Raw genomic sequence first — 17,319 nt, 5'->3', positions numbered from 1 at the left:
TGCCATTGCACACCATGTGACCACTCACACAGTGAGTGCAGCTAACTATAGGACTAGCGCAGTATGTTAAAAAGACCTGATGGCTTTCACCATTCACTCCAACAGTGATTGTCAATGACAAGAGAAAATGGCAAGCCACTCCATATGAGGGACCCACTGCTTTTGGGACTGTCCTCAAACATAAATTTTCTGGGCCTCAATAAGGATGTAATCCAAAGCCCACTGAAGTTGATAGGAATATTTCCACTGACCTCAGTAGTCTTTGGATCAGGCCCTAACTGATTCCTGACCCTTAGTTCCAATTAGCTAGCATATGAAGGACTCTGAAGCTGTTTAACAATGATCTCTTTTAGCAAATGTAAAGAGTGAAATGGTTTGACTCAGAAGGGAGTTAGTCACCAGTCTTCTTGGTGCAAAGGTTTCTGACTGTGTGTGATGGGGCATCTGCCCCACACTGGCCTGTAAGGGATGTCTAGGGAGGCTGTGCGAAAGCAGCCAATAGAAAAGGGACTATGAGGAGCAGCCAATCAGGGTGTGGCAGGCCCATATAAGAAGAGCTGCAGGGCAAAGCAGGTTCAGTTGCTCCTTGGAGTTCAAGGAGGGAGGACTAGCTGCCTTGGGGGTAGAAGAAAGCCATCACTCTGGACAGAGCAGTGCTGCTAGCAGGGACCGGGGGAGCAAGAGACCATTCCTGGCTGGTGGCAAGGGCGAAGAAGCTACTGGGGCTGTGGGGAAGTGGCCCAGGGAAATAGACTGAGAGGTTGGAGGGGACGCAGCACATGGCCACTATCTACAGGGTCCTGGGCTAGGACCCAGAGTAGTGGGCGGGCCTGGGTTCCCCTCCCCCCGCCCCACCTTGCTTGCCCCTGAGGAAGTTGGAAGGAGTGTCACACAGTCAGAGGGCTGTGTCCTGAAGAGGACACTGTGGTCCTTGAAGTGACATGAAGTGATGGTGGGTGAGACACCACCAAGAGTTGGTGTACCAATGTGGGGAGCTGATTCACAAGATGACCAGCAGGAGGTGCTAGTGTAGTGAGTCCAAACCTGTCACTTTGTGGTAAAATGACTCATGGGGGTACAAATGAATGGAGAGGGATTACAGAATAAGGAAATCCTCAATACTTAGGGGTTCTGAGAAACAAGACCAAGTTAAATAGCCAAAGACACTAATCTACATTTTGGAAACATGTAGCTACTTTTGAGCAATAGGTACTGTACTGGACTTCTGGGACATAAAAATAGGCAGATACAATATTTTATGGGGGAGGGGGGAGATTTTTCTTGTTAGGAATCTGCTGGATTTTATCCTGGAGTGAGTGTGTCCTATTTAATTCTATCCAGAAATATGGGATTTGGTAATGGAAATATTGACAGGACCATGATGACAAAGGGGCTTTCTGTCATGCCAGATTAATCCCCCAGAGGTAACACAGCAAATTGTTTATCCTAATAAAATCCTGACTAAAGAACTAACATTTTATCAGCACACGTTCTGTACACTTATTTCCTGTGTGCTGAGCAAAGCTAGGATAGCTGTCAGACATACGCTGATGCTGAAAGCTTGGAAATTACTGTACAAGGAGAGACTGTTGAGACATCCTTATTTAGCAGCACCAAAGTACATTGCCAATAGGAAGGGGGTGGGGGAAATGGAGGCTCAGCTGTGTTTACAAAGGCAAGAGAAATTTTCCTGAAGTGAAGCCAACTCTGATATGAACTATTAATTTAGCTTGATTTTGTGGGGCTAATTTTGAATGGGGTTTGAATGTCATGTTTTTGAGCCAGAGTATAAACAATTTACTTTTGTTCATGTTAGAGTTACATGTTCTTGTTTTTAAAACTGGTGTCTTGTATTTAGTCTCTGCTACTTCTATAACATGGATGGGATTGCTAGAGAACTCCAAAAAGTTTACGCCTGATCAAGATTTCATGCCAATTAGGTACCAGATGCACAATGGATCTGAAACATTTAGTAATGCTACTGTACATATTTGATTAAAAACAAGAAATCTTGTTACATTGAAAGCAAAGTGATTTAAGTCTTAACAGCACAGATGTAGCAATTGGATTAAGAATCTGTACAAGTGCCAAAGGGATTTTACATTTGTCAATAAAGATGTATATTTTTTTTCTTAAAGGAAAATTTTCCTTATCGACCTCATTTAGCAAGATATGAGAGTATGTGCCTAATTTTAAGCATATGATGGGACTATGAAGGTGCCTTAAGTACCTTGCTGAACCAGGGCCTATGAATTAATATAGTTTATCTAGCCATGTTAATTATTTGATTGGCTCAGTACAGGGCTCAGCTAACTGACTTCTCCCTTGAGGAGGTCCACGCCATGTCACGTGCCACAGTAACTGGAATATGTGCATAGCCCAGTTACTTAGTTCTCGGGAGCATGGACCTTCTGAGGTCTAGTCCTAGCTCCAAAAATGTCTTCACCTATGACTTTGGATTAGTTTCTTAACCTCCCTGCCTCAGTCTCCCAATCTGCAGATGAGATTGATGGTACTTCCTTATTTTAGAGGGCTTCGGGGAGGATTAATTAGTGAGGGCCAAATTCTGCAATCTTCCCTGGGAGTTTTGCTCATTTAAGGACGGTAGAACTTCATCTCAGTGTTTGAGTAATACCAGGAGGAAGAAAAGTTACAAATGGCTCTTTCCACTGATTTTTAGAGGGAGTTGGATCAGGCCCTAAAAGTGTTATAGCGAGAGAGAGCTGTTAAGTGCAAGTATCATTTGCATGGCTACATGTACAATAACTTGAGAGAGATGCTGACCACACTAGTTCCAACATGTTGAGGCAGTCTCCTGAAAAGTGTGCATATAAGTTAAAAGGCCAAAATCTGCCCTCACTCATGCAATTTCATTGGCTTCTGATCCTGCACAGGCATAACTAAAGGCCAGATTTGCCCCCAAATATGTGCCTGCCTGAGCCTTTGTCTGACAATGCATGTGCTCTATTAGTGATGGATATGAGTGTCTGTTGAGGTTGTGTGTTCTATGTACAAAATAATTGCCTGAAAAATAAGTTTTTAAAATATTGATATGTAGTAGGCCAGGTTCTATGCCAATGGTTACAAGCTGTGCGGCCCCACTAAGATGAATGAGTTGACCAGATGCCAAAACAAAATACAAGTATATAACAAAAGTAAGTTTCCCAGCCCTGAAGAAGAGCTCTGTGTAAGCTCAACAGCTTGTCTGCCTCACCAGTAGAAGCTGGTCCAACAAAACATATTACCTCACCCACCTTTTGTCTCAAAAACAAAATATTGTCATTGTATTTTGGTTTTTTGACCTGGCCGTCACAGCTACAGAACTTTGGACAGGACAGAGACAGATTCTAAACACATTCACACCAGTGCAAAGCCAGTGAAGTCAGCAGAGTTTCTTCTCGCATGCACCAGCCTAAATGAGATCAGAATTTGGCCCACAGCACTTCTGAGAGTTTTAAAATTATGACTTCTCGAAAGCACTGCCTCCATTCTCTCCTCAGCATCGGCCTGAGCAAGACTTCAAGGATGCTGCGGAGCTGCTGGCTCCATTCCATTGTGCTGCTCAGGGGGAAAACTTTTGAAACTTTGCTCTCACCAATCAGTTGATGGATGCAGGGTCTGGCAGCTCCGCTTCTCCTTTGAAGATCCACTCCTGCCAATTAGCAGGATGGATGAGAGCCAACCCAAGCTCCTTGTTCTTTTATGCCCTGCTCAGGCTGTTCTTGCCAGTCAGTTGAGAAGAAGAGGCAGACTTTATTTTCATATTGTACCTCCCACCCTTCAGCTGGAGGAAACGGTGGCTCACAGCCAGCTGAACTGGGTAAGGAGCTTCTCTTTTCCCCTCTTCAACTCTATGGACCAGCAGTGGGAAGGTAACTTTAAAAAAAAGTAGTCAAAGATTTAAAAGGAATAGATAGTTCCTGTTCCAATACAAATGATTTGATGTGGTAGAGGGACCTGATGGTGAGGTTTTCTAGTCCACATGTGCATGTTGATTAGATCATGGCTTTCCTCCTAACCATTTCAGACAGTCCCCTGCTTTGCAGAGCGGTATCTTGGAACCTTATTGGCCTACCCATGTAAATAACTGTGTGTGTCCTCAGCTCCAAAGCTGGTGACGGTTTAGAGATGATTCCTATTCTGAGCAAGCTATAAAGCTTTCAGCTCCCAAGCATGCTTGTTTAAGGGGAGGCTGGTGGCTGGGGGAGGCAGGGAGATGCTTGGCATAGGGAAGGAGAATGGAGTGCATGGTGTTGGAATGGAACTGAAAATATTAGCACACTGTTCCACTTTAGCTTTGACCCCTAAGCACTCATCGTGAACATTATTTCAAATATTCAGCCCAAAAAATGAGGATCAGATCCTTGTCCTCATCCTCCTCAAATCCTTTAAAAAATATCCGCTTCTGGCCTTGACAGCAAGTGTGTCAGATTTCAACTCAGGAGTCCCTAATCTGAGCTACACCCCCAAGGTTTATAAATTCAATGCAGACAGCCCCTGAACTGCAGTGCTAAACATGGCCCCGCTATAGAGATTTTATTAGGAGTTAAAAATACATTTTGAAACGTGGGGTTTGAGCCCAAGGGGTGTGGATTAAATTAAAATCAAACAGATGGGGACTGCAAAGATTCATTAAAGTGACAGACACCTTTGCCACATTTAAGAATTCTAATAAAGTAACCCGCATATCAGATTGATAAAATAACACAAAACCTGATTCCCAGGCTGCTGCTGCTGTTCATTGTCTTGATGACACTGCAATACAAATAATAATCTCCAGTCGAGGATTGGAGCCCCACTGTGTGAGGCATTCCCTTTACACACATACATGGCTTGTCTACACACACTTTTTGTACTGCTTTAACTATATCCATTTGGAAACCACTATAGATAAATTAATACAACTTTTAGAGTGGATGCAGTTATAAGGAAAGGTGCCTTACACTGATGTGGCTTATTCCTGGAAATTTATCAAAATAAACTAGACTGGTATAAGCCACTTCATAGTGATATAACTCTGCTTGCACTAGGGGGTTGTACCACTTTAACTACATTGGTATCAAATCTAACCAAAACAGCTACATTGATATGATGACTGCGTGTAGTCCATATCATAATAGATAAAAATGTTTTTAAAAAGTCATTGCCTCTTATCATAGGTTTAGAGCTGGTCAAGAATTTTCCAACAAAATTTTTGTTGGTCAGAAATTGCCAATTCAGCAAAACCAAACCTTTTCCTGGGAACACGCTTGTTTGGATCAAACTTTCCACAGGAAAGGTTTGTCAGGTCCAGGATGTAATTTGTAGTCTGACTCAGAGAGCGAGAATAGCCCAGTGGTTAGGGCACTTGCCTGCAATATGCCTGATTCAGAGCAGGGACTTGAACCTGAGTCTCCTGCTTCCCTGGAGAGTGCACTGACACCAGGCTACTGGCTAGTTGGAGTGGGGACATGCACGTTCTCTCACACTGTTGTTGTGAAAATGTTCCAAAGATCTCAGTTTTGCCCTGATGTGGAACAGGAAAATTTTCATGGGCTGGGGAAGAGCATTTCCTGCCCAGCTCTCGTTTAGACTGCAAGCTGTTTGAGGCAAGAAGTAGAGTAGAGATCTCTACAGACACGGGGGTGTGACAAACACAAGCTGAGGAAGGAAGACCCAGGTAACGGTGAAATAATCATATTTGGCACACATGGGCAGTGGGTGAAACTTCCCCTGGGGAAAGCAAGCTCCTTGTCCTGCCTCTTCTGCCCACACTCTACCCCTGCTCTGCCCCGCCGCCACCCACAACTGACTCGCCACTCACCTCTTCACCCCCTCACCAAGATCCCTTTCCCTGCTCACCACCTCCCCCGCTCACCCACCTGCTGCTGGCCTCTTCACACACCCCTGCCAGACCCTTTCCCCATCTGCCACGAGCCCCCCCCACCTGCTGTTCAGCTGGCTCGCCTCCTCACCCTGCTGCTGCCACTGCCCCCATGACACACACTCCCCTTTTCACCTTGAAGCACTAATACCATTCCCCAAGGGAACTGAACATGGAACGGGTATAGCCAATTGCCAGATAGTCTCCTCTGCAGGGAAGGGAGTTCGGTGTGTGCTGTATAGAGAGAGGGGAAAAGCCAGGCTACTTGCGCCAACCTGAAGCCTCATCTCTCCTTTTGAAAAAGTGCTTGTCATTGACAGCCTGCATCAAGGCAGTAGTTTAATCACCTTTCTTACCCAGACTTCCCTGCCGGACTCGTTTACTTAAACTGGGTTTGAATAAAACGACTAGATCAGTGGTTCCCAAACTTGTTCTACCGCTTGTGCAAGGAAAGCCCCTGGCGGGCCTGGCCGGTTTGTTTACCTGCCGCGTCCGCAGCTTCGGTCGATTGTGGCTCCCAGCGGCCGCGGTTCGCCGCTCCAGGCCAATGGGAGCTGCTGGGGTCACCAAATGAAATGAATAGGCACCAGGTTTAAAACAAACACAAGGAAGTATTTTTTCACACAGTGCACAATCAATCTGTACAACTCCTTGCCAGAGGATGTTGTGAAGGCCTCGACTATAACAGGTTCAAAAAAGAAGTGGATAAATTCATGGAGGATAGGTTCATCAATGGCTATTCGTTAGGATGGGCAGGGATGGTGTCCCTAGCCTCTGTTTGCCAGAAGCTGGGAATGGGCGACAGGTGATGATTACCTGTTCTGCTCATTCCCTCTGAGGCACCTGGCATTGGCCACAGTCGGAAGACAGGATGGCTAGATGGTCCTTTGTTCTGACCCAGTATAGACGTCCTTATGTTCTTAAGATATAGGAAAGCCTGAGACTACTGGATGCTGGAGTATCTGTCATCTTTATATCAACAGCTTAAAGTCAGGAAATATTTACTGGGTGTTTCTTGGTGTCCAAATAACTGATAAATCTGAAATGGAGGATATGACATGAGATGCTGGAAACTGCTGAGCTACAGTATTGTAAATGATTAGAAAAAGAATTTGGCTCAATATTAGATTTTTCTGCATTGTTCTTAATTATCTTTTTTATTTTAATAAAATCTTGGTTTACACATGTGATATAAAACCATGTTTTGTATCCCCAGTTTGTATAAAACAAGCCACAGTGTAGTGGCGGTGGTAATATAACGCAACTGGCTGGCACCAAATGTTATTCTGTTACAAACATCTCTGATTTTAAACTTCCACAGCATACTTCCACAGCAACTTCCATATGTTAAGAAAGTTAAGTGGCTGATCAAAATACTTGATCTATTTGCAGACTGCTTAACTTATATAAATCATTTGATTACTGATACCATGAGAAAGCAAGAATAATTCATTAAGGGCTCAATCATGCAAACACCTATATATGTAAGCAACTTTATGCCCTTGAGTACTCCCACTGAAGTCAATGGGACTAGCACATGCATAAGTGTTTTTTAGGATCTGGCTCAAAAATTAAAAAAAATCAGGTAATTGAGTCTCCCATATTCTCTGGGGATTTTTTTCAGGTTCAGATAACAACTAACAGCTAGATTCCCTGTGCAGCTATTAATCAGGACAATTTCACTGAGATAATCATTTATCTCTCTAGGTGCTTATTTGGGCTCAGCATCATAGTACCTGAGCATCTCACAAACATTGATGTGTTCCTCCTTTTACCGTCTCTGAGGCTATGGAAATGTTGTCCCTGCACTACAGACAGAGGACCAGAGACAGACGGTCATGCAGGAAGCCTGTGGCAGAGCCAGGACCGGATTCGGTTCTGCCGAGTCCCAGTCCAGTGCTTTAATAAGAACCTCCTTCGTGTCCACCAGAAATAGAATTACTGACTTAACCCAACACGCTATTCAGGACTGCATGAAAAAGAACAAAGATAATACCTGGAAATATCTCTAATATAGCAAGATATGGACACCTGGATTAATGGTACCAGTAGATTGTGCTTAATAGCAACCCAGATAATGACCACTTCTGGTTAATTGCAACATTTTGGTGGGAACCAATTCCATCTCAATGACTGATTTGGATATTGGCACTGGGATGCCGCTTATTGGCAACCATTGTATTGGAAGAAATGTCCCAGCTGCAGGCAGGTTTGTGGAACCGCAGTCCCAGAAGGAAGTGCTGGGATGGCCCTTCCTTGGTGGCAGCTCTGTGAACCTGCCTGTAGCAGGTGCTCAATCCATCCTAGTGCTTCCTTCTGGGGATGCAGCCCTGCAAACCTGCTTGCGGGCAGGGACTGCTCAGGAGGTACAGGGCTGTGGGCTTGGGGGGCGGGGGCAGGGCAATCACAGGAAGGGGGCTGCAGCCTAGATGCCAGGGCTACCCAGTACCTCTCCCTGCACACTCCAGGCAGTACCCTGCGAGGGGGCTGCACCCAGGGAAGGAAGTTCTGGGACATGCTAAGCCCCAAACCCCAGAGAGTACAGGGAGAGATACCAAGCAGATCCATGGGCCCCACTGCTGGCACTCCCTGTGGAAAGCCCTGGCATCCCCTCCCCACTGCTGCCCTGCTCATAAGCAGAGTTGCAGCCAGGGAAGGCCATGTTCGTAGTGCTGCCTTCTCTGCATGCAGTTTGGCAAACCTGCCTTTCAGGGCTAGCAACTGTCGGATGGCAACTCAGGCTGGGTACTAATAGTGGAATCTGCTGTAGTGCTAAACAACACAAGCTAAAATATCCAAGGGAACGATCCTAAGGAACGAGGATCAAAAGGTAACAAAGTCAAGGTTCATCATTTGTTTGGCAGTTGGTTTGATAGCTTTCAAATACAAAAGTCTCTTAGGGATGAGGGTAAAGAGGCTGGAGGATCAGCCTGAGTTGACAAATACCTTGGGCAACACCTGGCAAACGTTATCAGAGAGAGTTTTCAGGGCTTTACATCAGATTATTCTTTCTTTGGGGAGCAGATGGGAAGGAATCAGTGGTGTTTGCTTTCAAGTCTGAGGAAAAAAAAAGAGAAGAAATCTATCGTAGGAGACAGATCTTCACTTGCCCTCACTCAGAGGTCATTAACCTTCAACCGCACATATGCAAGGTTCAAAGGGGAAGCACTGAACCAGGGGAATTCGTCTTCCTTTCTCTCCTCCCAGAGATTTATTAAACTAACATCTTTATTATTCAAAATATTTGAACAAGTGGGTCCCTCTCTCTCGGAGCCCTACAGCTGCCATCCATGAAGCAGAAGAACAAACCGCGAGAATTGTGCTAAGCACAACATGCCGCCCCCCCCCATACTTTGTCTCCTTTGCATAATGACCTCTGAGTAGGGCAGGTGGAGACCTGAAGTTTATGACAGATTAGTTTGTTCTCTATTGGAACAGAAAGCTAACACTCCCGATTTGCCTTTAATGCTGGCTGACCTAAATCAAAGCTGCTGAGACCTCTGCCTGATAACGTTTACCAGATGTAGTAGTGCAGAGATGTCTCCACATTATCCCCCTCAATGTACTTTTAATTTATTCCCTTGGAACTACTTTTATATTGAAAATTTAAGGGCACAATGAAGTCCAAGAGTGTTTAACCTTTGCCTTCAATGAGAGAAAGGTTAGGCATCAAAATGCAAACTTAAATAACAACATTTCTGCAAAGCCGGTACATTCAGATCACAGTTGCCAACTTACATGCCGTAAATAAGCACCCCGACTTTCACAATAAGCCAAAAATCAAGCTAATCCCCTTTCAAAACAAGGCCAAAACAAACCAACCCCTAAGAACCCCAACACTCTATGTGACTAGATCCCCCCGGCATGCAGTCTGGGACTGTGGTGGACCCGCTGTGCACCCCTGATTTTCTCCCCCCGTTGCCTCTGCTTGCCGGGAGCCAGTCAAAAAAAAGAACCAGCAAGATACAAGCCAAACAAGCTACAAGCCAAAAATTAGCCAACAAGCAACTGAGGAGCCAATTAAGCCAAAAACAAGCCAAATTTCTGTTTTTTTCTCACAGGTTTGGCATGTCTGATTCAGATTCCTGTTCGATGTCCCCTGAGTGAAAGGTTCTATCTAGAGTAAAAAGAAAAGCAAATCTGACAGATTTTTGCAGCACTGCACACTCAGTTTGCTTGCAGCTCTTTGCCTGCTGAAATTTAGTTTGCAATTTCAGGCATAGAAAAAAAAAATTCTGTGCAGCAAGCCGCTGTTGGCAAAAGGATGGAGCCAAATGGAAGAAAAGAACAGCAAAAACAGTAAATATTTTTGCTGACAGAAGCATCCGGAAGTGGAAAATGTCAACTGGGGGATTCTCACTGGTTGCTGCAGGCACAGACAGGATTTGGAGATGCTGGGCTATAAGCAGCTCTTTCATGTGCAATGGAAAGCAAAAGACAGAAAGAAGGGGTTACAAGATCTCCAAGCATTGAATAAAACGATGTAATTCAGACCTTACTTTATAACCAGCAATTGCTTTCTCAAGGGGCAGCAGAAAGCCCAAGGCTGGCGGCAGCTCTGCGAGGAAGCCTTGCAGAGAATAATGAGAAAGCCCACATGTTGGTACAGTGGGGTGATTGAAGTTTTGAGTCAGGAGAAAAGCAAACAAAGAGACATAAATGCCGGTTTCAAAGAAGCAATCTGTTATGCAAGCCTCAAGTGAGGCTATTGTGGAGAGGGGAAAAGCAGGAAGGGGGAAATATAAGCATTCATATTTCACAGACCCAGCTGCCAACAGCAAATGAATACAAAAGCACTGTTACCCAATTGCTACAAATAGTGGCAAAATCCGGCTTTTTAGCCAACGGGAGAAAGCTGTGTATTGCATAATTAGATACATTCTACTGTTATTAGGGCTCTAGTTCTATAAGCATACTCAGCACTCGAGAATAGGTGAAAAATGCTCAACAACAGGATAAAATCCCTGCTTCCAAAGAACTTTCAAGTCCTTGTCACGTATGTTTGCATGTGCACCCCAAGGACACGGAAAATGCCAGTCAAGCCGGCGTGTCCATTACCCTAGGCAATATGGGGTGCAGTGAGTTTGTCCGGTCTCCGGTGACAGCTGTTTGTGAAGATCAGGGGGCCCTTTGCCAAGGGGTGCTAGTGTCACAGTGAGCTTGGGGTGGCTGACAGTGTGGGGCAGGGCACTGAGGCTGCTGGGGCAGGTAATACTCACTGGGCTGGGGGGAAGGCAGTGCCAGGATGGGGCAGGGGCAGGGGCAGGTACCTGTCAGTCTCCAGCGCTCAGGCCGCGCCAGGGCCAGCAGCCTCTTCACCTCGGAGTCTCCCCCGCTTGCTCGGGGGCCACTCCTCCTCTCCGGCTCCCCGGCCGCTGCTGCTCTCAGCCGGCAGGTGCAGGGCCCCAGCCGAGACCGGCCCCTTGCGTCTCCTCCGCGGCGGCGCCCCCCGCCCACGTCCTCCTGGGCGGCCGCGGCAGCAGCGGCCGGGGAGCCTGAGAGGAGGAGTGGCCCCCGGGGAAGCAGGGGAGGTGAAGAGGCTGCTGGCCCTGGCGCAGCCCGAGCGCTGGAGACTGACAGGTACCTGCCCCTAAGCAATAGTATAAAAAAAATGGGGGGGCACCACTTTTTGGCTCCCCCAAATCTTGGCGCCCTAGGTGGCCGCCTAGTTTGCCTAATGGTTACACCGGCCTTGGGCCCGGGGGCCTGGCTCCACCAATGTTCGGGGCCGGGTCTCTCCCCCAGCCCCACCTGCCACCACTGCGTGCCTCCCCCAGAGCGTCTCTCAGCCCCGCCTGCCACTCCCAGGTGATTTAAAAGGGCCCAGGGACCCCCGGCCGCTGCTGCCAGCAATGATGAAATGATGCACCTATCCTCCATGAATTTATCTAGTTCTTTTTTTAACCCTGTTATAGTCAAGTCTGTTTTTTCCCCCCCTTACTACTGTGGGTTAAAAGTCAACCACTCGTACATATGTCTCCAAAGCTATGTGTCTGTCTGCTTCTTCCTTCATGCGCCCCTTCTCTTTAGGACGTCCAAAGGTTACCATGCATGTTTGTTGTCCTTGTTCAGGATGAAATGACAACTACTTGAGGGCAGAGGTTCTTGTTTCCTTACTTACACCAATAAATGTACAAGCCACACTTGCCGATGGAATTGATCATCTGGTCTGTACCAGCTCACTGGAGTAGGTGTGCCATTGCTGGAATCACTGGACTATGTCGGGTTTACTCTGTTCCTTGGCACCTGCCCCAGTTAAGTTCCAGCATATGCAGAATGCACTGCCACCTTCTCTCGCATGTAATCATGTACAACGAAGAGCTGCCATGTCCCGCTGTTGGGGACACTGGAGCATGGCCACTAGGTAACTCGAGGGAATGGAAGACCACGAGTGTCGATGAAGCCCCCTCGCACTAGGCCCAAGTGTCCTTGGCCCCCCGCTCCCGCCTGGAGGCACTCGCAGCAGCTCTGCGTACTAGGCCCAAGTGTCCTTGGCCCCAACCACCTGGAGGCACTCACAGCAGTTATGCTGAGGATCTGCAACAATATGTTGCAGAGTCAGACTGCCTGAAACTAAACAAGGCCAAACAGGGCAGATATGGAAGAAAAATGCTGAATAAAGCAGCTTTATGTATAGTTTAACAAATGATACAAAAAACAAGGGAACTAGCTGGTAACTGGATTGGCTGGCTATATGGATACTTAAGGCAGCTTGCTATTGGATAAGTATGCTGAAGAAAGGATGTATAAAAGCCTGTGTAACTTCCTGCTCTGTGTGCAGGATTTGAGATTCTATTCTCCCTGTACCTCTTTGAAACTTAAAATAAACTTTTCTGCTTCTCCACCCCGTTGTGATTATTGGGTGAAGCACACCGGGTAGCGAACCAGCCCCTGCTGTTGTTTTGCCTCTCGGCACTGGGTGCCGGCAACACTGCCATTGCCATCAGCTCCTTTTGACTGCATGTTAATTTCCAGATCAAGTGAAAATTACTCTTTGCTTCATGAAAATGCATCAGCCCACCCCATGGCTTCTCTCTCTCTTTCTCCCTCCGCCCCCACGTCCCTTTCCTCAGCTATCTCTGGCCACTGCACTGTCCTTGCAAACAATTGGTTCACAGACCAGCCCTTTCCTCTGCAGCTCCTCTACTCTGGCACTGAGCTAGTTGTCAGTCATGATGGTTGTCATGATCGAGCCCCTAGCAAAGCTAGCATGGTGTGCTGCCCCGGCCTCCTTGGTCTCCTCGCTGCTCCAGGCAAGGAGTAAACCGTGACAGGTCTATATCTGTTGCAGTGAAGGCTTCCCAGTGTCCTGGAAGGGTGGAGTCAAGGTCCTGCCCATGCTCTGTCTCTTCCCGCCCATCTCTGTGAGTAGGGGATATAGCTGCTGGGGCCAATAATAGCACAGGGAAAGAGAAAATAATTTTGAAATTGGCTTACATAAACTCATACTGCATTGTGGGATACCAGTGGCATGACAGACACTATATAAAATAAAGCTGCTTTCTGCTGAGCTAGTGCATCGGTTGTGCGGTCACACCTGGGGAGACAGCATGGCAAGTGGTTTGAGCCTGGGACTGGGAATCAGGGCTCTTGTTTTCCAGTTCCAGCTTTGTTCTTCGCTCCGTGGGTGGCCTTGCACAGGTGGCGGTTGACACTTCTGTGATGATGACCATGCTACTGCTTACCTGCAGCAGACAGATGTCAGCGCTTTCTGTGTGAGGCTTACATCGCTAATGGGACCTCATAGGATTTTGTCCCCAAATACTCCCAGAGACTGAAGGGGGAAGAGGCTGCTTGTATACCAACTGTGCCTACGTGGACTATGGAAAACTGTCAAAATTTTAAACAGCATTTTCAATTTCAGTGTTTTTTCTTGGGGCTGCTTGCAGGCTAGGGGGCTCTGCAGGAAAACATGTGGTAAGGGCCTAGCAGCTGTCAGTCAGCAGCCAGCCAATCTAGAATATGGTGGGGCGAGGTATGTCTCTCTGTTTTAGGAGATAGCCTGTTTTGTCTCTTTCTGTTTCTGGGTTCTTGTGGGTTGCAATTCTGAATTCTAAAAAATAAGTTAGTGTTACATTGCAACCTTCCAGGAAGAGTATTTGTTTTTATCTAATGTCTCTGTTTGTATACAGTAAACATATAACTTTTGTGCTCCCTGCATGCTGAGGAAGGGCTCTTTTCCCAGGCCTCATATAAAAGATCACAAAGGGCAGCAATAGGATGGCCCAGTGGAACTGAACGCATTGTACTAATGGTGTGGAAGGACTGTGGCTTCTACTTAAGCCTTTGGCTTGTATTGCAGCGATGGGATGGCCATGCTGTAGCCTTGACCCCAACCAGGGGTTGAGATGGATTTTACTTTCCCAATGCACCAGAACTTCATCTGCCCAACGTCAGGTGACTCAGGCTTTACGGCTATTAAATGGCTCCCCTCCAAGGGTTTACAAAGTGCTCGGAGATCCTTGGATGAGAGGTGCTATGGAAATGCCAGGTATTATTCATTTGAATATTTTCTCTTTTCATTGTATTCCTGGCACTTTCTGTTAAACGGAGCTCAGAGTACAGCAACAAAGGCTACTCCTAACGAAAGGAACCCTGGGCAAAGCATCACATTGGTCTCAATATTAAAAGTCTATTTTAAAAAAAAATTATATAAAACAGACAGTTCAGAAATGAATCAAGTAAATGATGAAAGTCAGAGCCATGTGTGTGCCCCTCTGTTAATTAGCCAGACATCTGCTTTAACAGGTATTATTTAAAGGAACCAATGAGTTTATCCCTGAAAAAGTCTCCTATCAAAGGGACATTCAGTCACAGGAGGATTTTATTTTCCTGGACAGTTCCCCAGCCATATGCTGTTGGTCATTTATTTTTAATGTAATATCTTCTCATGTTCATGCTACCTGAGTGGAATTGAGGTAGGGACAGGAAAGGAGGAGGGGATGCCACATCTCTCTTGCTTCCTAGACTCCCTAATAGATTTTTCTTTAGAAGTCCTCTTAGAATGAAAACCTGCTGTTCTCTTTCATTCCACTGTGCTTCACAAGCAAAGTCCTGCTCCCCATCACGCTGGTATGCGATGCACAGCTGCAGGCCAGCTTTTTTGCTGATGTGGACAGTGTCATGGGGATCCTGTGCAAAACACTACATCAGATGCTCATTTCTTGGCCCCATTTGCCTGCCCCTGCCCCTTCCCAGCTCCCTCCTTTTTAGATCAGGAAAATCATTTTAGTAGAGAAATTCCAGATAGTCCTGTAAACTAACAATAATTCTGATAGGTGTCTGTTATGGGTAAAATGCATCATATCTTCTCCCTGCAGTGTATTGTTCTCACCTAGCAGCTGTTTTAGAGGCTTGTCGGGACAGTGTAACATTTGCTTTAGAGGAAAAGAAAAAACCTTGTAAAAATGGCATGGGTCAGGGGAGATATGGGGAATCTGTAACTTCCTTTTGCTCTGGACAAGCTTGTTCAAGTCAAAGAATGTTCCCCTGAATGCATGGACAAAGTAAAGCAAATTAGTTAGTCTACAGTTCATTTTTTTCCACGGGTTTCCTTGACTTGTTTTTGCTGCACATGGTGTTTTTCCTGCCTGCTCCTGGACAGTAGTGGTAAGTTCTCGTGAAACTGCAGTTATCCTCTGTCCAAACTGTTCACAGGAAGTTCAGCGTGCTTCTGTTTTCACTTAGCTCCAGAGGTGCTGTAACAGGGCACTTTTTGGAAGTATGGTTCATCCACTTCTAAAATCCAGTTTGTTCTCAGCATTGTGTATAATAACCCCTTCCAAGCCTGAAACTAAAATCTGCCTCCTGCCTTTCCTTTTGACTCATCAATGTCAGTGTACTGGGCATTTCATGTTTTCTTTTTCTATACAGTTGTTTAAAATGTATTCTCTACCAGCCTGACAGCTGTGAAGACTGAGGATCACTAGATACCCACAGAAGAGTTACAGCAAGGCAGTCGGCACTGCAGGGGTCCCCACCCTGTCCTGCCAACATGCCTCTGCTATTTCAGTGCTAAGGTATCATGAGTGCCAACTGAGGCCTTAAAAGTACAATCGAAAGATGTTCTGCTTTGAATCCTCCACTGTTGTGGCTTATATCCTCACCAGACACACTTGAGAGAATTTAATATAGGGCCAGATTTTGAAAGTGAGTCACCTAACTGTCATATACATGCAAATATACCTGAGTTATATGTCCAAACTGGGTGCTTACTTGCATAAATTAGATGTGCTTTAATATATGTGTCTAAATGGACTCATCTAATTTTGGAAATCTTACTCCTCAAAGCTTTAGTACATAATTTGGACAACAGTCCTCTAGATTACACTCAACACCAGAATTTTCCGCATGTGGTTAACTAATTTATTTTCAGAACAATATTCCATAACAAAGAAATTGTGTGGCTCTATTTACACAATTTCCTTTCTTAAAGAATTTTCTTTTTTTACTCAGAATGTTAATCATAAGAAAACGTTGTGTTGTACTTCACTTCAAATTGTACATGTTTTTCTGACTGCAAGCTCATAGTGTGTTTTAAAGGATAGCTAGCAAAGTCTGATCAGTGGCCTTTATCTTTTGACTGTTATGACTTTTGGAAGAAAAGCTGCTTTTTTTCTCTCAAGACACTTCAGTGAAAATGATCCTTTGCACATGTTCAGTGTATTCCATGTAACTTTTATTCTGCCTGATTTGTTTTATATATGCTGTTGCTAGTGTTTTTCTTCTTTTTTTTTCTTTCATGCCATTTTGGTGTCTTTTATTTTATGCTATTGAAATAATATATCCGGCTGTGTGCAGTCATCTCTGTAGGAAGATAAAATCTGATATTCAACAGTCATGGTAAGGATATTCAATACATCAGCTTGAGGCAGAATCAGTTTATTCCTCTCTGTGATTTCTTCAGGCATCTGGAAATGTTGGGTTTGTTTGTTTGTTTGTTTTTGGTTTTAACTACTCCTTTTTATATTATTAAATGCAAAAAAGTATGTTTAAAAATAAAGGGTCAAACTCTGACCTGGTTTTCTGTGGGAACTGCAGTAGGATGATATTTAAGATCAAACACTGTTTAGCGTTTTGCAGCAGAAAAACAAAAATGGGGTTTGCAACAATAGCTACAGGGTGAGCTACAGTCCCGCTTATGTCTCGCTGAAGGCATTGAAAGAAACCATACTTGCTAGAGACAGCTCTAGGACTTGCATATCAGACATTTTCTTTATTTTTCTTCTTCCAGTTTTTTTTAACTAGGGACGTTTGCAATAAAGTAAAATCTTTGGGTTTTTAAAGAGATTATCTACTTCTGCTGCTTATTTCCCTGCCACCCCCGCCCATCATTTCCTCTTTGTAACATCCAAATTGGTTGCTATGGAAATGTTTATAACTTCAAAAAGAGGCGCATGACTGCACATGGGAAATTAGCAGCAGGAGTTGAAGAACTTTTAAAGGTGCTGTGAAAT

General features: G+C 45.3%; 1 long non-coding RNA gene across 2 annotated transcripts in view; it reads right to left on the bottom strand.

Moving 5' to 3' along the window:
• The window catches only part of LOC141982700 (uncharacterized), a 29,191-nt gene extending 17,908 nt beyond the window's left edge, over window positions 1–11,283 (bottom strand). The window contains exon 1 of one of the 2 annotated variants that reach the window (XR_012638183.1): window positions 11,134–11,283. This is a non-coding gene — a long non-coding RNA (uncharacterized LOC141982700). The remainder of the gene's footprint in view (window positions 1–11,133) is intronic. The other variant, XR_012638182.1, reaches the window with a different exon arrangement.
• Between the last annotated feature and the right edge of the window lie 6,036 nt (window positions 11,284–17,319).

This window comes from Natator depressus, chromosome 1, assembly GCF_965152275.1.
Source record: "Natator depressus isolate rNatDep1 chromosome 1, rNatDep2.hap1, whole genome shotgun sequence".
Taxonomy (NCBI): domain Eukaryota; kingdom Metazoa; phylum Chordata; order Testudines; family Cheloniidae; genus Natator; species Natator depressus.
This window is presented reverse-complemented; position numbering and strand designations above follow the sequence as displayed.